The following is an 18,676-nucleotide window of genomic DNA, read 5'->3' on the forward strand; positions in this document are numbered from 1 at the left end:
CATTGCTGGTTGTAGGAGTGGTTGCACCACTCAAAAATAGCAGATATACAAGCTCACAGCGAGTCACTTTCTGCCGCACTGCAAACTTGTAAATCTAATATTTTGGGACATTTTTTAACAATCTTGAAAGTGTGAGAACTACTCGTACTTGGTTAACATTACTCTTTTGCTTTCAGGTGCCGTCCCCCAAGTCTAAATGGCGCAAAAACATCAAGAAACTAGAAAGAAAGATCCGGAAGGTACAGTAAATGACACGTGTTTACATCTGGCACACTGAACCTGTTTAACACCTGATACATCTGGTACTGCAATTAACATCTGGCACACCTGGTTGCAGCTGCCTACAACAGAAATGCAGCCTGCTCCATCATTAATAATAACATGTCACTCACTGTGTTTGCCTACAGATGAGCAGAGGAGGAGAGAAGAGGAGAGGAGGTGCATTCAAGGCCGTAGGAGAGTTCACGTTCATCCTGCGATGGATCGACGAACTGAGAAAGGAAACACATTAAAGTCATCACCGTGATCACCGCCACATTCATTTGTATCTTCGTCGCCGTCGTCATCATTATTATCATCATCAAAACCATCTCCCCTGTTTTATTTAGATTAAGGATTTTTAGATTTGAATTGATTTGCACAAGAAGAAGCAATATACGTACATATTTCAGAGGAAAGGAAGAAAAGGTGTTTTGCAGGCGAAGCCAGAAACCTTATAGGAGGTTGCTGTGCTTCTAGTATAGTGGTTCTCATAAGAGGAGTTTGACGACCCCCAGGGGTCATGAAGGAGTTTACAGGCGGTCCCCAGCACAATGGAGACAGCGCTTGTTGTTTCACCTGACAAATAATGACTATGTCATCATTTCTTGTTCTCTAGGATAGATGTGACTGTAGTGTAATTTATTTATTTATTGTACCAGGGAGGAAAAAACTGTTTACAATTAATTTGCCTGATTGTCACTGGAAATGAATGTTGAAATGTGAAATTGTAATGATAATAACTACAGATAAATCTGCAATGTAGTTTTTCAAAATAACTTATTTTCATTTATTTCACTATTTATTGTATTGATATAAATTCTATTTTTATAGATCATTCAGAATATTTAAAATGTATTTTATTAATGTACATAAGATGACTGAAACAAGACTGATTAAAGTATTTTCAAATTTTCTCTTTAAATCTGTCAACCTGCTCCTCTTTCAAACACACTTGTTTTTATCAAATCCCTCAGTTTCTCGTCTCCTTAATACACAATACAATATTCAGTGTGTGTGTGTGTATGTGTATGTGTGTGTGTGTGTGTGTGTGTGTGTGTGTGTGTGTGTGTGTGTGTGTGTGTGTATGTGTGTGTGTGTGTGTGTGTGTGTGTGTGTGTGTGTGTGTGTGTGTGTGCATGTAAAAAGTTACCCATCAAATATATCTCCTCTCCTAGCACCCTTCAAGAGCATCGTTTGTCTGTTTTTAGCTGCAGACACCCATGTGAAAAGGTTTTGTGTGAAAAGGTTTTATATATATATATATATATATATATATATATATAGGCCTATATATGTTTAAAGAGGCTTCAAAATATTTTGAAAATATCCAAAATAAAACAAGAAATGATGACATTATTATATATGTCATTATTTGTCAGGTGTCCATCTGCTGGTCAAGAGCGGTCATTACACATTACACTCATAATATCTCAAAGAACTCATCGATCCCTACAAACCAAATAGAATACCAGTGCGTTTACAGTATGCAAAAATGCTTACTGTCCCAAAAAGATCAAAAGTTACAATATGAGGCAGGGCGTTTAGGTCCCAGGCACCTCAGCTGTAGAACCTTCTCCCGGCTTCGGTCCGTGGGGCTGACACGCTCAGCACATTCAAGACTAGGTTAAAAACCTTTCTCTACGACAAAGCCTATAGCTAGACTTGTCTCCAGTACTCGCTCACCCGACAAAGTCATAAGGGTGAGAACTGAGTATGGGGAACCTCCTGTAAACCCGGCACCTGTGTCGTGTGTCTGCTAAATACCATAATCGTACATTGTTTGTGTGGGTTTGTCTCCCAGCAGTGCTTGAAATATACACTGTATAGGCTCCAGTAAGGCCTGCCACTAACCCAACATCCGGGGAATCCCTCCCCGGAGTCTCTTTTCGTCCTCCACTTCGCAGTTACGTGGACCTCTAATATTAACCCCCAATTGACTGCCGAGTGTGACCGTGGACCAGGCCTCTTCATGGTGCCCATCAGAAGTGTGACCGTGGACCAGGCCTCTTCATGGAGCCAATCAGAAGTGTGACCGTGGACCAGGCCTCTTCATGGAGCCTATCAGAAGTGTGACCGTGGACCAGGCCTCTTCATGGAGCCCATCAGAAGTGTAACCGACTGTGGACCGGGCCTCACAGAGCACGACCTGGACCAGACGTGGACCAGGCCCCTCCACGGAGCCCACCCTGTCCATCTCTCTTCTATTCTTTCTTCCTATTCCTCCTCTCTCCCCCGACACGGTCGAGGCAGACGGCCGCCCACCATAGAGTCGGGTTCTGCCTGACGTTTCTTCCTAAAGGGGAGTTTTTCGTTACCATTGTCGCAATATTGCTTGCTCTGGGTGGATCTTTGTTGGTTGTAAAGTGTCTTGAGACAACTTGTTGTGATTTGACACTTTAATAAAATGTAATTGAAAATTGAATTGAATTGAATCAAATCCCTCAGTTTCTCCTCCCCTTAATACACAATACAATATTCAGTGTGTGTGTGTGTGTGTGTGTGTGTGTGTGTGTGTGTGTGCGTGTGCAAAAAGTTACCCACCAAATATATCTCCATTGCGCTCCTCTCCTAGCACCCTTCAAGAGCATCGTTTGTCTGTTTAGTAGTTGTTCTGTGTCCATCTGCTGGTCAAGAGCAGTCATTACACTCAGATTAGACATTTTAACTGTGTGTATGTGTGCGTGTGTATGTGTGCGTGTGCGTGTGTGCGTGTGCGTGTGTGCGTGTGTGTGTGCGTGTGTGTGTGTGCGTGTGTGTGTGTGTGTGTGTGTGTGTGTGTGTGTGTGTGTGTGTGTGTGAGAGAGGAGAGAGAGAGAGAGAGACTCAAAGTGAGTGAGTCAACTGATGCGTCAGTCAGTGTGGCAAAAATTACGATAAGAAAACCTTACCCATACCACCCTACAGTATGTGGTTATGTGTAATAGGAAGGTGATGGTACAGAATATATTTATATATAACATGTACTAATACTAATGAACTAGAAAATTAGCAATTTGGGGAAATTGCAAGTGTGGTTGCACCGACGCGAGTCGTGGTTTGTGGCCTTGGGAGGGAAATACTGTTCCTGAAGAAACAGTGTGGGCTTGACTAGCTCGCTAAATACAGTATGATAACTAGAACTGCACTGTCGAGTGCCTACTTGCTTGTTGCACACAAGTAGGACATAAATGGCCTACTAGTGCGCAAGCAGAGCGCACAAGTACTGTCGACCGCTACAAACTGTCAAATCTCAGCTTCTCTGTGAAAGAACGTTTGAAATATTGAATTATTAGGTTTAGCTATTTGCTACATACCTAGTTTTTGGAGGTAAAAAAGTAGTATTGTTAAGTATGGTAAGAGACAGCTTTCGATGGTGACATATATGTCGATCAGTGTCGGGTGGATTAAAGGAAATGCATGTATATGTAATTTGTAAGTTGATTAGCGGTATACTGTGGTTACTTTGCGTATGCCCCGTTTGATGCGTATGTATCGTAGCAGCATACAGTATGACGTCAGTTGTAACTGGTATAACTAGCTCTCAATGATGACGTAATAAAGATGTGGATAAAGATGTAATTTGTAAGTTGATTAACTTATACTGTGGTTACTTTGCGTATGCGTATGTATCATAGCAGCATATGACGTCAGGGTATAACTGGTAATGCCCTATGTATACATGTATGTAATCTGACACCACTGTCATATCAAGCACAAGTAGTCATTACGTCATACGCTGGCACGGCGCATACGCATCAAACGGCGACATGGACAAAAACTATTACTTGCACGCTCTGCTTGCGCAAGTAATTATGTATTGACCCACATGACGTCACAGGGACCCTGCACCCAGCAAACTTTTGGGGTTACTCTATAAATAATAAAGTCAGGCAATTACTATAGTCTGGTTGCCCTGTTAGGGTTGTCGCCTGATGAAGGCCAACCATGGCCGAAACGTTATGTTTGATGCCACTGTTTTCATAATAAATTAAGCACTGTGGAGCATACAGTATGTGCCCTGTTACGGCAACCACACTAACTCCTTTCTGCCATGCCGGTTGGCACTCAACTGTGAAGCAAAATTACAGCATTCACATGAAGGTAGAGAGAGAGAGTTAATCAGCATGAGGAACTCTGTGGTTAGTGGCGTGCAACGTGAATGCACGGTGCCATGCTCTATGAAAATATACCCTGCAACAGCCTGTCCTTACAAATACTACATCCCTCATGCTCTTTATTGTGGTCACAAAATTCTATTTTTGTCAAAATTCTATTTGTGTCAAAATTCTATTTTTGTCAAAATTCTATTTTTGTCAAAATTCAGTTTTTGTCAATTTTTTATTTTTGTCAAAATTCTATTTTTGTCAAAATTCTATTTTTGTCAAAACAATATTCTTGTCAAAAACATAGAGCTAGAGATGTTGTAACAGAGACCACACTTGAAGGGATATTTCACGTTCAAACATGTCTGGGGTCATATTGATGTCTATCCGGGCTTTGTTGAGCACCCCAGACAGATTTTAGTAGCTTGATTCAGTATTTAGATATTTGATAGTTGCCGATCCCAAGGTCCCACTTGCTATGATGAAAACGTGCAATTCCCGTCAGTGTATAACTCAAAATCCCCATACATGTGAAAGTTTGTATAATTGTTGTATAAGTCGGTTATTGGTTCTATATATGTAATATATTTTTTAGCCCAGTCTTACTTGTACTGTCTGTAACAATATGTGTCTGTCCTCTGTACAATGTTTGTGGTTTGGAAAGTATCATCATTGGTTGTAACTGCTGCTGTTGTCTGCAAGGAAACTCAGACTTCTAAGAAATAATCCAGAACGCGCACACACACGCACGCACACACACACACACACACACACACACACACACGGACACGGATGACTGGCCACTTGTGGGACTATAGTGTTGTGTAGTGTTGTGTCATGGCATTCATTCATTTGGTCATAATTTATGATGACCCGTTTTGGTGTGACACCATGACTGTGATGTCTGTCTTGGTTTGTTTGGTTGTGTACTGTATGTGTTGTGTGTATAGTTGCCACAATAAAGAGTAAATCCTTAAACAATTGTTGTCATATCATAGCTTGTTCTTCCTGTGAGCAAAACTTAGGTCAATGCAATGTATGCTAAATTATAATATGCATTACTCTTAGCCATGGCAAGATGAGCGGCAAGTTGTCGTCTATCCACTTCCTGTGTGGACAGCCTATGAAGCACCACACAGATCACGTGTGACTAGCCAACAGAATCACTAAAACTGTGGCTTGCAACATTTAAAAACTGGACAGGCCACACCAAACTGACGAGCACTGCAGTGTTAACCACTTCCATAGCAAAAGCAATTGTCACGTTACGTCAAACAACTACTTTGAAACTCTAGCACCTGACAGTACAACAACCTTTCTTGCTATATATATTTATATTGTAAAATGACAATACAATGGCAATTTGTATTATATTGTAGACAACCAACATCTAGGGTACAATATAAACTAAAAAGTACCACAAGTCTCTCCTGGGTATTGGAACATCGGACAGTATTTCCCCCGATAAACACTAAACACTGGATTCAATGTGCCGTTGTGTCATTTGGGACCTCAGTGCTTTGACTTTGACATGCTGAGTTGTCCAGAAGGAGATATGACTGAACAGCAGTCATATCTTTATCACCCTGAACGGGTTTATTTCTCAATAATGACCCGCATTGATTACCAGCTCAGTGGCCTTGTGGTTAGACTAGTGTCCACCCTGGGACTTGGAGGCTGGGGTTCGATCCCCCATACTAAAGATTCAGGGACCCAGTGCCTCCCTGCTTGGCACTCGGCATCAAGGGTTGGATTGGGGGTAAGTCCCTGCGACATACTAGCGTCATGTCCAGGGGGTGTACTTGTACATCAAGCTGCCTCACGCTACAGAAACAGGAGCTAGGCTCCTGCCCTATGGGCCTCATGGCTCGGCAAGGCTTACCAACATTGATTATATGGCTTATTATACTGCTACTTAATAAATACATGACCCAAAAGTAATAACATAACTGTGATTGATTTTAAAAGAATTACATTGCTTACGGTAATGAAAGTAGTCCATTAAAGGAGAATTCCATGCTAGAATGCTTTCTTATCTTTCTTTGTAGTCGTTACGTCCCCACCAAAGAGGTCCAGGTGTTTTTTTGTGCAAAAACTCCTTATTGGCTATTTTCCCTACCATAAGCCCTCAATGAATTGCATTGCATTGAATGGGAATTGAATGGGGCTATGGGGTGTTATGCTAATTCGCTTATTTCCATCGAAATAAGTAGTAAAGTGTGCCGCTTGGGATATTATTTACATTATGAAGAGAGGATATATACAAAGAAATTATAATTTTGAGCGATGGAAATAAGCGAATTAGCACAACACCCCATAGCCCCATTCAATTCCCATTCAATTCAATGCAATTCATTTAGGGCTTATGGTAGGGGAAACAGCCAATAAGGAGTTTTTGCACAAAATAACACCTGGACCTCTTTGATGGGGACGTAAAAACTACAAAGAAAGGTAAGAAAGCCTTTTAGTATGGAATTCTCCTTTAAAACACACACACACACACACACACACACACACACACACACACACACAACAAATAGATGTAGTATTGAACTCTGAACTGCTCCGCCACCAACAGGAGGTCACGCAGGAAACTGATGTACCCGTCAAGTTTGGTTTGATTTAATTGATTTATTGAATCCTGTACATATAAATGGTATACTACTTCTTTCCTCGGAATGATGACAGAAGTCATAGGTCATCATCAACCGTCTCAAGTTTTATTTCTTTGTAGTAACCCGTCACCAGTGGTGGAAAGTAACTAAGTACGTTAACTTAAGTACTGTACTATACAAATACTGTATAAATACCTCAATACAACTTTGAGGTATTTATACTTTACTTCAGTATTTCCAATTTCCAGTACTTTTACTTCTACTCCACTACATCTCGTAGCCAAAATTTGTACTTTTACTCCACTACAATTATTTGAACATTTTAGTTACTAGTTACTTTGGAGATTTTAATTTTGATTAGAAAACATAAATTCCACTTCAACGCTATACATTTTGGCAATTTGAAAATAGCCGATTTACAAGCTCACAATGTGTGGCGTTGTGACGCATTGTGAGCTTGTAGATCGGCTATTTTCAATAGATTTTGTACACATTTTGAAATTGTGAAATGGGACATTCTGCAATACTTTTAGTACTTTAAGTACATTTTGATGCTGATACTTATGTACTTTTACTCAAGTACACTTTAAATTCTGTACTTTTACTTGTAACGAAGTAGTTCTAAATTGCAGTATTGGTACTTTTCCTTAAGTAAAACAATTGAGTACTTTTTCCACCACTGGGTACTTTCCTAGTCCAAGTAGGTAACTTGCTACCTGCTGACCTTAATTCATTACATGGCCCGGGGGCCAAATACGCCCTTTGGCTGACTCTGACCGTGACCCATGAAACGTTACTTAAAGGTGAAAGATTAATTAAAAATCAAACACACCTTCTAATTTCACCTTATGCGTGGACTAAAATGGCATTGCTTTTATTTTGAAGCCTGTTTATTCACGTACACGCAATCTGTCCCCTGCCGTGAATTGCGTTTGCGTGTGATTGATTTTACTGTGTGTAGTAAAACTGAGAAACGTACCCAGATACTGGGTGAGTTTTTAGGGCTTGTTGCTGATCTCAGCCTCTCTCAGCCAGCTGCCCTCAAATAGCGTTAGGCTAGCATGCAGTGTACAGTTCAATGTGACATTGCCTCCGGAAGTGGAAAATCAAGTCATATCAATGTAGCGTTGGCGTTGCCCATGCAGGTCCACATCGCCCTGCATCTTAGAATATAGGCCTATGAATTTCCACACCAACCAACCAGTTTGGTGAAGGTTATGATAAATATCTGTGGAACACAGTGGATCTGTGTCAGGGGGTTCCACATGGAACAGTGTATATGGCAGTTATAGATTTACCTGGAAGATAGTGTCCTTTTCTAATTAGAAAATACTGAGGCATTGAGTCAATGCCTGGATGTGGTACATCACCACACACACGCCTTTAAAGACATGCAGCTACGTACACTATGCTGGGATTCTCCAAGGTCTGAGTTTAGCAGCAGTGCTGCAGCTAGTTAGAGGAAAGCATCATGATGATGCGTCTTGTTTCAGCCACTGAAACCCCAAATGCCACACACACAAACACTGCAGACTGGCTATATAAACCTGTTACCTACTCTACAATTTACAAACACACTGACATAGAGCACTGTATTCAACACATGGTGCAAGCACACTAATACAACAGAGGTACAAACAACACAACCAAGAAACGGACACAGACACACAGACAGACAGACACATAATACTCACAGGCAGACAGGCAAACATTCCTGGCAGATTTGTGTTCTACTGAGATCTCCCGCTGCTCCCAGACCAGTCCGTTGACCAGAGTACCAGTATGGCAGTCCAGAGAGTGCTGTTGAGTGCGGTGATGCTACTGGTGTGGACCTGCTGTGGACCAGTGGAGTCTAAATCTATTGGACCGGAGGACTCTAAAGCCGTTTCCTGCGGTGGTGGCGTTATCCCAGCCAAACTGAAAGAAACACACAACAACATCATTTCGCTCCTGGTGAGTTCACACACACTCAGGAAAAGTGGGATGCGGGGTAGTACAAGTACGCTACTTGTATGCTAAAAATGTGAGTGAGTAGATGTGAGTGTCTATATATTCTGCGCCGAGTAGTCATGTTTGGCATTTTCAAGATGAAAATTGTTCAACTTTGTGTAGAACGCTGTGCATTGAACACATTAGGCTCCCTGTTAAAGTGGGATGTGCATTGAAAATGTCATGGTTTTGGTAGCCCATTGAAGTGGGACATACGTGACTATTTTTGCAGACATTGATTTAATTCCACTGTGTGGCATGATTTGTGAACCCTTTACATCGGACCGCGTTCAGTTCCTCAGGGGGGGTGCATTGTGCTTATGACCTTCAGGCAGGGTGTCCTACCAACACCAGGGTCCACATTTATCCTCCAGACACTTACGATGTAGACGATCAATGGGGAGCGGATAATTATTGGAAAATAAACTCGGACAGGATAATTAGACCCCGATATGTAGCGTCTTTATCACCCTGAATTTCTCAATAATGACCCGCTCTCCAATGATTATTTGGCTTATTACATGGCTACTTGATGAATACATTGACCCAAAACTTAAGTAACAAGAAAACTATCTGATTGATTTGAAAAGGATTTCATTGCTTACAGTAATAAATGAAAGTAGTCCGTTAAGTTGTGCCAGGCGGTTGGCTCGGGTTGATAGAATCAATATTTGGTTACTGCATTGTCTAATTTACCTTCAAATGTTTTCAAAAACATTCTTGAGTGTACTGTTTAGCTGTAAATTAATTACATTGTGTGTTTGTTTACATGACTGCAATGTTGGATACGGCAAAAATCAAGCAATGCAGATTGATATGCGCCAGGTGCTCCTTTGACTAGACAGTTTTGATTATTGAGTTCGGCATTATTAAAAATATAACTTGATGAGTTCAGTGATTCAAACAAGCTGTGTAGTAATAATAATAATAATATTATACATTAATATACTCTGCAAAACATATTGTTTAAATGATTTATGCCAGGAACTGTGTATACATTGTGAGTGTGTACAGTATGTGATAATAATGTGTGTGTGTGCGTGTGCGTGTGTGTGTGTTGTAGAGCTTAACGGACAGATCAGTTGGTGACTCTCCTATCTTCAGCTCTGTGAGCGATACCATCATGTCCTTTTCGGTATGTAAACGATTCATAATTCATATACTGATGAAATATGTACAAAACATGTATTCTCTCTCTCTCTCTCTCACACACACACACACACACACACACACACACACACACACACACACACACACACCCCTATCTTCACCCCCCCCTCCCTCCCTATCTAGATCGATCTATCTGTCTATCTATCTACAGTCAGTATCCATTCATCCTTTATAAGAATGCATTTATAATGGCATTCTACTGGTGGTGTGTGTGCGTGTGCGTGTGCGTGTGTGTGTGTGCGCGCGTGTATGTGTGTGTCCACAGAAACATGAGCAGATTGTGTTGATGAACCATACCCTGGGCGTCTATCTACGGATCCTGTCCAGCATCCTGCGCCCAACGAGTCCCACCAACGACGGCCTCCTGGCCACGCCGGAAGTGCGTGCCGCTGTGGCCAACTTCACCACTGCTGTGGCTCACCTGAAGACTCAATACTACAGCAAAGACCTGGAAAAGATGAAAACAGTCCTCAATAAACTGGACAAAATACAGGTAGGTGACTGTCTGTCTGTCTGTCTGCTTCTCTCTCTTTCCTCAAAGCCCTGTATGTCTTCAAATGCCGTGGGCGATACAACAGGTGTTTTACCAGTTATTTATCATAATGATGATCCCACTGATGGAAGATGACAGGATATCATAGTTGTAATTACTGGCTATTTAAAGGGTAAAAACATAGTTAAAGCATCAATATCTGTTTAACCATCTTAACCGTATAATACTATAAATCGGCCATTGGAAAATAGTTCGCAATGTGTTGTGAACTGCTATTTTCTAGTTTTTTTATGTATTAAACATACGGATGGGGGTCCAAGGCTAAATACATTTGGGGTCCTTGACATGAAAATGCTCTTTTCATCCACCCCCGTCCCCCGTCCCCATTCTCTCTGCGCAGGTGAATGATTTGGAGAACCAGAAGAAGGCTCTAGCGGAGTTTAAGGAGATCTACACCGCCGCGTCTAAGATTGTAGATAAGAAATGTCCAGGGTCCCACTCTTCTTAGGCTGACGATCAGCTCGATGCTCCAGTTCGATGACAGGAGTAGCCAGGCTGAGTCGCAGTCAACCGAGAGAGAAAGATGAAGTTATAAGGCTGGAAATGGGTTTCCATCAAAACACCTGATTTGCACAATTTAGGCCTCATTACTCGTAGAGTAATTCCATGTTTACATTCTAATCAATCATGTGTTATTTGTTTTAATTTATTGGCAATTTAACATTACCATTATTATTTAATCTCGTCATAAATCATGGTCTCATATCTACATATTATTTAAGGCAACAAGGTTGTAATTTTACTGATACTGTTTTATTTATGTCAGATCTGTTCATTCACATTGTATTATTGTATTTATATTTATTGTATCTATATTATTTGACTTTGAATAAAACTGACAAAAAAATCATACTGTGTAACATTTTCAATTATGCAAATTTTAAATAAAGAATAGCGACAGTTGCAGGAAGAATGGTGATATAGCACAGAGTAGCGGTATGTATACATTGGTGTAACCTTTCATTGCTGTGGTATTGTTCACTGCCTTTTGATATTACAACCAGTTTAGACTGGTAAAGAGGTGCCCTTCATTAGTCAGGTTATATTTTACTTTTCTGTTCTTGTGAATTCAGGCTGCACTGGTTAACCTCCAGGACAAAATCCGACAGATCATAGACCAAAGTGTACAGTATCTCCAAGACAGGGTTAGGGCCGATTCATACTAAAATATACTATTTTAGAGCTGAATAAAAGTCGGTTCGGCGCTGTAGAGCCTACAATTTGACGTCATTTGAGGTTCGGGGGGGGGGGGGGGGGGGGGGCGGGTACCGTCCTAAAGTCGGCTCTTCGGTGCTACTGAAAATTTGTGACTACAGCGCCGAAACAGCGGTAAAATAGGAGTATGAATCGGCCCTTAGGATACTTTAAAATTTCAACGATTCTGGTTCCTTAAAGATGGAGTGCCGTCGCGCGCACACACACACACACACACACACACACACACACACACACACACACACACACACACACACACACAATCAGGTGACATCAGTGATAGGCTCGGGGCTGCCGTGATATTTGGGAGTGACCATATAACTGCGTCTGTGTCTGTTTGAACACAAAACAGAAAACAAACAAATCAAAATGCAGTGGGTCATGTGGCTGCATGGTGGCTATAGGGAGAGCATGGACTCTGCCAAAGAAGCCTCTTAAATAGAGGGGAAGTCAGTGCCTGAGAGGGCCACCATTACCCTGACGGCCAGTCGGCCACCATGAAAATGAACACTGCTGGGAAGGCATTATATGCCAGTCAAGGGGCGTGACCCAAAAGAAATTGCAATAGTAATCGTTCAAGGTTTTTTTTATGATCCTAAGGGCCATACTCCTATTTTACAGCTGTTTCGGCGCTGTAGTGCCGAAATGATTTCGGCTCGTCAGAAATTTTCAGTAGCACCGAAGAGTCGACTTTAGGACGGTACCCCCCCCCCCCCCCCCCCCCGAACCTCAAATGACGTCACATTGTAGCCGAACCGACTTTTATTCGGCTCTAAAATAGGAGTATGAATCTGCCCTTAGGGTCATTCAAATAACATTAAAAAAATGGATTAGTATACACTGTAAATTTTGGATCATGGTAAAATCAGGGGTTGAACGTTGGGGTACCACTATACCACTATACTATATTTTAATTTTGAAATATGCTTTAAGTAGCATGTGACATGTCAAACTAGGGGTTATTCATGATTCTGAACACATTCCAAGCATTAGGGTTGTATTTTGCGTTTTACCAGGTCTTATTACCTAACTTGAGTAAACTAAAGACCTGGAGGTGTGACCAATGCTCTTTGGCCACTCAGAATAACCAAATAAAGGGATGCAACACTCTGATTGGTTCCGTTTCAGACTGAAGCTACAAAATAAAATGCCCCAAAAATCCATTGCACTCCCACTTTAACAAAAATCTATTCTATAGTGGAAGATTTAAGACACGTTTGACTTCAAGTCATGATGCAGAGAAACCCTTTGGTATGGAATTACCTTAGGGTCATACTAAAAGATTTATCCAAAGACACAAGCTGCATCACCCTTCATTTATGAAATATACATGTTTTTCAAAATGGCCGCCGACAATAACCCACTATTACACCAAACCCCATATCTTTGCTTCTGTTAGAGCTATAATAATAATATTGGTGTCAAAGTATACATTTTTAGGGTCAAGGAATCCAATTAAATAGATTTCAAGAATAAAAAACCCAATTGTTTTCTCGTTACCATGACAACAGGGGTAAAATATGCAAATTTCATTCGAAAAAAAATGTTTTAACAGGGTAACTTTACCCCCCCTCACCCACTAAAGCTTTCATTTAGTTTCCTCTTTGGCATGGAAGTACCTTAGGGTCATAGGAAAAGATTTATCCAAAGACACAAGCTGCATTACCTTTCATTTCTGAATTATACACCTTTTTCAAAATGGCCACCACCATTTACAGCAATACAGCATAGCCCGTATCTTTGCTTCTGTTAGAGCTATAATAATAATATTGGTGCCAAAGTATACATTTTTAGGGTCAAGGAATCCAATTAAATAGATTTCAAGACTAAAAAATCTAAAAGTTTTCTCGTTACCATGACAACGGGGGTAAAATATGCACATTTCATTCGAAAACATACGTTTTAACAGGGTAACTTTACCCCCCCTTATCCACTAAAACTTTCATTTAGTTTCCTCTTTGGCTTGGAAGTACCTTAGGGTCATAGGAAAAGATTTATCCAAAGACACAAGCTGCATTACCTTTCATTTCTGAATTATACACCTTTTTCAAAATGGCCGCCACCATTTACAGCAATACAGCATATCCCGTATCTTTGCTTCTGTTAGAGCTATAATAATAATATTGGTGCCAAAGTATAAATTTTTAGGGTCAAGGAATCCAATTAAATGGATTTCAAGAATAAAAAACCCAATAGTTTTCTCGTTACCATGACAATAGCTGTTAAATATGCGAATTTAAATCGTAAAATATGTTTTAACAGGGTAACTTTCCACCCCTCACCCCTAAAACTTTTATTTAGTTTTCCCTTTGGCATGGAAGTGCCTTAGGGCAATTGGAAAAGATTTATCCAAAGAGACGAGTTGCATCACCCTTCATTTACGAAATATACACATTTTTAAAATGGCCGCCACCATTTACAATAATACAGCAGATCTAATGTTTTTGCTTCTGTTATAAAATTTTGCTCATTTCCACTCATATCATCATACATCATCAGCCAATCAGCTGAGCACATTCCGTGCTCATGCACACACGAACACACAAAGCTGTGCATATAGGAGCGCCGCTAAAAAAACCCCAATGTTTTTCTCATTACCATCACCATCCATCCATCCATCCATCTTCAACCGCTTATCCGTAGTCGGGTCGCGGGGCAACAGCTCCACCAGAGAGCTCCAGACTTCCCTCTCCAGAGCAACATTAGTGACTTCCTCCTGGGGGATTCTGAGACGTTCCAAGGCCTGTGAGTTGATGTATTTCCTCCAACTGCGCCTTGGTCTGCTCCGGGGTCTCTTCCCAGTGTGTCGAGGACCTCCCTAGGGAGGCGGCCGAGAGGCATCCTAACCAGATGCGCGAACCACCCCAGCTGACTCCGAAGGCGAAGGAGCAGCGGTTCTACTCCGAGTCTCTCTCGTGTGACTGAACTTCTCACCCTATCTCTAAGGGAGATGCCAGCCACCCGTCGAAGAAAACTCATTTCGGCCGCTTGTATTCGTGACCTTATTCTTTTCGGTCATGACCCACACTTCATGACCATAGGTGAGAGTAGGAACGAAGATTGCTCGGTAGACAGAGAGCTTTGCCTTCTGGCTCAACTCTCTTTTTGTCACAACAGTGCGGTACAGCGACTGCAATACCACCCCTGCCGCTCCGATTCTCCGGCTGATCTCCTTGTCCGTCCTCCCCTGACTCGTGAACAAGACCCCGAGATACTTGAACTCCTTAACCTGCATGGGTAATGCCTCATTCCCTACCCGGACTGCACAATCCACGGTTTCCTGCTGAGAACCATGGCCTCAGATTTGGAGACGCAGACCATCACAATTGTAATTAATCAAATAAGTCTCAACAAGTTGACATAAAAAATTCCCCAGCATTGCACAATACAGCGGTTCCCTGCTGAGTACCATGGCCTCAGATTTGGAGATGCTGATCCTCTTCCTATGGCCACCACACACTCGACAACATAATCTGCAAAAAGCAGTGAAGCAACCATTAGCTCCCCGAAGCGTACCCTCTCCTCCACGACTGCGTCTCGAAATCCTTCCCTTTCAGGTCATAGGGGCAACAGCTCCACCAGAGCTACAGACTTCCCTCTCCAGAGCAACATTAGTAACTTCCTCCTGGGGGATTCAGAGGCGTTCCAAGGCCAATTAATGGTTGTAATCCCTCCATCTCATCCTTGGTCTTCCCAGGGGTCTCCTCCCAGTGGGACGTGCATCGAGGACCTCCCTAAAGGGAGATGCCCGATAAGCATCCTAACCAGATGCCCGAACCACCTAAGATGGCTCCTTTCCAAAAGAATAAGCATGACTGAACTTCTCACCCTATCTGTCCCTATGTTGAAAATATGTGTCAAGTGTCAACCAATCCCCTCAACACCCAGAGCCTTCAGCATTTCTCGACGGATCTCACCAACTTCTGGGGCTTTTCCACTGTGGAGTTGCTTAACTGGCTGTCCCGAGTCTCCTGGGATACCATATACTGACCATAACTGTTATGGTCAGCCCATGATAGGCACAGAAGTCCAATAACAAGCCACCACTCGGGTTCAGATCAGGGAGATCGTTCCTCCCAAACACGCCACTCCCAAGTGTCTCATTGCCCACGTGCATTGAAGACCCCCAGTAAGACTACAGAATCCCCCACAACAGGCACCTTGAAAATGCTGCGTGTCAGAGCATACATGGCTCTCTGCAAATACTTGTCTCGTATACATTATGTGAATAGGATTTGCAACCCCATTGTCATGGTATTGACCCTTATATTATTATTATAGCTCTAACAGAAGCAAAGATACGGGCTATGCTGTATTGCTGTAAATGGTGGCGGCCATTTTGAAAAAGGTGTATAATTCAGAAATGAAAGGTGATGCAGCTTGTGTCTTTGGATAAATCTTTTCCTATGACCCTAAGGTACTTCCAAGTCAAAGAGGAAACTAAATGAAAGTTTTAGTGGATAAGGGGGGGTAAAGTTACCCTGTTAAAACGTATGTTTTCGAATGAAATGTGCATATTTTACCCCCGTTGTCATGGTAACGAGAGAACTTTTAGATTTTTTAGTCTTGAAATCTATTTAATTGGATTCCTTGACCCTAAAAATGTATACTTTGGCACCAATATTATTATTATAGCTCTGACAGAAACAAAGATACGGGCTATGCTGTATTGCTGTAAATGGTGGCGGCCATTTTGAAAAAGGTGTATAATTCAGAAATGAAAGGTAATGCAGCTTGTGTCTTTGGATAAATCTTTTCCTATGATCCTAAGGTACTTCCATGCCAAAAAGGTTCTCTGCATCATGACTTGAAGTTAACGGCGAAAAAAATCGGCCTTAAATCTTCCACTACTATTTAAAAACTCTCAGCCACCACGTGAGCAGTCAGGCCAATCAACGACAATACCTAACATCGCCAACGGTGGCAACTAACACACTGCCAGTTACAAACACTGAGGTGTGGAAATAAGGGAAATGTATAGATAGTTAGCAGACATGAAGTCCACATACCAGCTCTGAAAATAGCTGCATTCATGATGTCTCCCACAAACGTTGGAAGCCAATTGCAGCCAACTGGAATGAAAAAACCTGAAACGGTTTCAGACTGATACTGTAACATCCTGATCCTGAATGTGTACTGATTTGTGTGAGTTTTGGACAAAACTTGCGGGATAGCACTCTAGGTGGCAAATTCTAGTTTGTCTAGTTGTGTACAGTACCACTTCCAACAGCATCCAGGCTGTGCAGTATAAGTATAATATCCATGTCAGTCTATTCTTGCAAGCTGTTGAGATACAATTTCAGTGGATATCCTGCCTTGCTGTTACCATGAAACTCTGGTGTTTCCCCTGAAAGTGCTGTAGTGTTTGCTAATAAACATTCAGCTTGTCTTTGGTGCTGGTACTTGACAGGAACTTATTTCTCCTGACGCTGTCCGTCCCGAGTCACCCGACGTCATGTCTTCCACATGATAATTAGTTGAGGGCTTGCCACCCCGGCATCTCTTCCATGGAGGAGAACATGACGGCCGAACACTACATGGATTCCACTATAATCTTTGGTCTTTGTGGGGAAAACATTCAGTGTACTACACACAAAATGGTATCAAAGAGATTTTGCCACCGTACGTTCTTCCCAACTTCTGGTCTGGCCCATGGACTATAGGCCTACTATAGCATAAACTGTGTGTTTCGAAGAAAACGCAAAATGGCAGACAATCTGGTCAGGTGGAAATGGGTGTGGCTTTTTTGCATCATGAGGCAAGGAAAGAAGGAGGGGTTTATAGACCCCCTGTTGGACCGCGGTAAACAAAGTATATACTGTACCGTAGGGTTTAAGTGGCTTAAGGGAAAAGGCGGCTTTGTATACTACAGTATACCTCAGTTACGTTTCATTTCAGTTTTTCATGGCTTGGCTTTCAAAATAAGTAAAAGGCGTTTCTCTGAAAGCGAAGCTGGCAGATTCTGAAAACATTTCCACAACTAGAAAGCTGCACTCCGTGGAGCCCACACATCTGTGCCAGGCTGCTGGGTGGACTACCCATACTGAGTTCTATACCATTTAATCGATAAAATAAAATCTATCTACAATCAATTCTAATTCATATATAATACATCAGGAGGCAATTTTGAAACATAGATTTGCTAGATGCTCACAGCGCGTCCCATTGCGACATGTTGTGATCAGACTTAAAGAGAGAATTAATGAAAGAGAGAGACACGAGATAGATATGAAGAGACAGAGCGGAAGACAGAGAGAGGACGAGAGAGAGGAAGCGAGGGGTGAAAGAGAGACAGAGAGAGAGAGAGAGAGACAGAGAGACAGAGGAAGAGAGAGAGGGGGGGTGGATGAGAGAGAGGAAATAAAATAAATAAAAATACATATAATGTATAAATAACTTTTTTAAATACTCGCTTTACAGAAACAAAATAAAACCAATTTCATTCGGGATAAACTATAGATAAAAGACAGACAGACACTGTGACGTCACTCGATGTCCCGCCTACAGACCATTAACTGACAAATCATGCAGAGGGGCTCCCCAATACTGCCATGTGGTGTTACCAGCTCACCGCATGATGTCAGCAGCTGGAGACACCGCAGGAAAGCAATGGAAACCTCCACGCATGGAGTGGGCAACACTATACCGGTGTTGCTGGGTGGAAACCTTGTATGTCCAAAACCGTTTCCATTTTTATTTTCATTTACATTTATTTAGAAAATAGTGAAAATAGAGGATCTACCAACTCATGACACATCACATTGCAATGTGATGTGAGCTTGTACTGTATA

The 18,676-nt window shown here is 41.8% G+C and overlaps 1 long non-coding RNA gene across 2 annotated transcripts in view; it reads right to left on the minus strand.

Annotated features, from left to right (window-relative positions):
• Positions 1-437: 437 nt before the first annotated feature.
• Positions 438-18,676, minus strand: part of LOC308310515 — a 47,366-nt gene continuing 29,127 nt past the window's right edge. Inside the window, exons 4-7 of one of the 2 annotated variants that reach the window (XR_013963501.1) lie at positions 10,415-10,565; positions 8,653-8,875; positions 2,803-2,882; positions 438-491 (exon numbers count right to left, since the gene is read on the minus strand). This is a non-coding gene — a long non-coding RNA (uncharacterized lncRNA). Of the gene's footprint in view, positions 492-2,802; positions 2,886-8,652; positions 8,876-10,414; positions 10,566-18,676 lie in introns of both variants that reach the window. The other variant, XR_013963502.1, reaches the window with a different exon arrangement.

Source organism: Protomyctophum bolini, assembly GCF_963924005.1.
Source record: "Protomyctophum bolini genome assembly, chromosome: 23".
NCBI classification, from domain to species: Eukaryota; Metazoa; Chordata; class Actinopteri; order Myctophiformes; family Myctophidae; genus Protomyctophum; species Protomyctophum bolini.